This window comes from Venturia canescens, unplaced genomic scaffold (assembly GCF_019457755.1).
Source record: "Venturia canescens isolate UGA unplaced genomic scaffold, ASM1945775v1 PGA_scaffold_50__1_contigs__length_110947, whole genome shotgun sequence".
NCBI lineage: Eukaryota > Metazoa > Arthropoda > Insecta > Hymenoptera > Ichneumonidae > Venturia > Venturia canescens.
This window is the reverse complement of record NW_025108615.1, coordinates 102,501-105,000: the sequence shown is the minus strand read 5'-3', so window position 1 is coordinate 105,000 and position 2,500 is coordinate 102,501. Positions and strand designations below refer to the sequence as shown.

The following is a 2,500-nucleotide window of genomic DNA, read 5'->3' as shown; positions in this document are numbered from 1 at the left end:
AACAGCTTAACCTAAGATTCAAGAACTCGCGCTTCCCAAATGTAGAAATAAGAGCTTTCCTGCCGGGTAAAACGCTAAAGCAGATAAGCGATAAAAGAAGGGACATCCCAAACGAGGAATCCGAACATGAGGATACCGAGAGGCCATCTAGCAGTGATAATGAAGAAGCAGATGACTCAAATAACATTGACACTGATTCCACCAACGATTTGGAGGATCAAACTGACTTGGCTGAAGCCGAAAATAACGACCAAAATGAAAACGACATTGACGAATCTCACGTTCGATGGCTCGAGCGCATGGAAGAGAAAATACGCTCTATCGAGCTCCCTGAAGCAAACAGATTCTACAATGAGCATAAACAACTCATAGAAATCTGGGACACCTACAAAAATGAGCAACAAGAACTGGAGCTCAAAGTGAACGAATTTATTAGTAGAATGACTACGCTACTAGTAGGTGATGGAGCTCAAGGGCTACCTAGTGGCACACGCCCCTCAAAGAATAAAGAGGCAAATGAACGGCATGCCAGAACAAGGCCTATGAACGGCAACCAACGCAGAAAGCATAAATATGCTAGATGCCAAGACATGTTCAAGAATTGCCCCAAAAGACTGGCCGAGATTGCCATCTCTGGTGACTTCTCCTTTGTGGAAGCAAGAAAAGAGCCACCACCAGTCGAAGTAATTCATGGTCTCTATGACCAACTATGGGGATCAGAGGGGCCCCTAGACACAACCTTCATGCTCGAAGAAGGCCAATACGAACAGCAACGTATAAACGACGTCTTGGATCCTATAAATTTAAAAGAGGTCAAAGACAGGATCGCGAGAATGAAGAGCGGGTCAGCACCAGGAATTGACGGTATTAAGAAAGGACACATCGCTAAAACGGGAGTCTCAGAGCTCCTAAGTGTATTGTACAACATCCTCCTAATGCATAACATCTTCCCAGAAGAGTGGAGTAAAAACAGAACAACGCTTATACCAAAGGACGGCAAAGATCATAAAGACATCAAAAACTGGAGGCCAATCACCGTTGGCTCCATGTTAGGCCGGGTATTCGCAGGGCTCATTGACCAGAAAATGAGGAAATTCGTTAAACAGTCTATTCGGCAAAAAGGATTTACGGCTGAAGACGGCTGCCGATCGAATACACTCATTCTGGACAAAGCGATTGAGCAAATGAAAGGTGTGCATGGGGGTGCTGTAATGATAGCGGATGTCTCCAAGGCATTTGATACCGTGCCACACAGTGCGATAACAACTGCGCTGAAGAGACAAAGAGTGCCAAGACACCTCATCAAACTCGTCGAAAAGATGTACGACAACTGTAGTACGTCTATTAAAGGACCCAATGGAGGAAGAGTCGAAATCGTGCTTAAGAGAGGAGTTAAGCAAGGCGATCCGCTCTCCCCTCTGCTTTTCAACCTAATCATGGATCCAATTATCAATGTCTTAGATCAAGAAGGACAGGGAATAAACCTGGAAGGAGAAAACCTTGCGATTCTTGCCTTCGCGGACGATATAGTCCTGATCGGTCGTGATACCGAAAGAGCACAAGCTCAAACCAGGAAGCTAGATGAATACCTAAGCAAACTGGGTATGAGTTTATCTGCTCCTAAGTGCTCTGCCTTTAGCATCGTGGCAAGCAGCAAGACCTGGTATACACGAGACCCCAAGCTAACGATCCGAGGACAAGCGATCCCGGCGATTGATGCGGACGAGATCTGTAGATACCTCGGCACTAAATTCAGTCCATGGACCGGATTGCAAAGAGGTAGAGAAATTCCAAAGATTATGGAGGCAATACGCAACACGCGCAATCTTAGCCTAAAACCGTATCAAAAAGTGGCTCTTATAACAACGTACATACTTCCACATTTTATGTACGAGCTAACCGCTAGCCCACCAGCGGCATCGATACTTAAAGTACTCGATACGGATATCAGAAATCACATCAAGGAAATTCTCAAACTGCCAATTTCAACGGCAAACGGATTCTTGTACACGGCAAGAAGAGACGGAGGCCTTGGCCTCATCCGCATCACGCGTGCAGTGCAGCTGCTAACGCTCAAAAGTGGCATTACAACAGCCGCGTCAAATGACCCCATACTAAGGGCTATTAGAACAAACCCCAAATTCCGGAGGAAACTAGAGCGAAGCGCAGAAGTGCTACACATTGCCAGGCCAGAAGGCATGGAGGAGTACGAGAAGGCCAAGAATGACACGAGACAACAGGAGAGGTTATCCTGGAAAAACTTAAAATCCCAAAGCCATGGGGTAAACGACTATATGGGAGACAAAATCGGCAATTGTTGGCTAAAAAACCCAGCCTTATTAAAATCGTCTCGATACCTGGACGCATTGAGATTGCGTACGAACACATTCGGTACGAGAGTAGTGTTGAGCCGAACAAAGGCGAACACTGAAACAGTTTGTCGAAGATGTGGCCTCATGCCCGAGACCCTAGGACATATCCTAGGTCAATGTGTCTCCAC

General features: G+C 46.1%; 1 pseudogene; it reads left to right on the top strand.

The window, feature by feature from the left end:
- LOC122418768 (uncharacterized) overlaps positions 1–2,500 on the top strand; it is a 9,484-nt pseudogene that overhangs the window by 3,984 nt on the left and 3,000 nt on the right.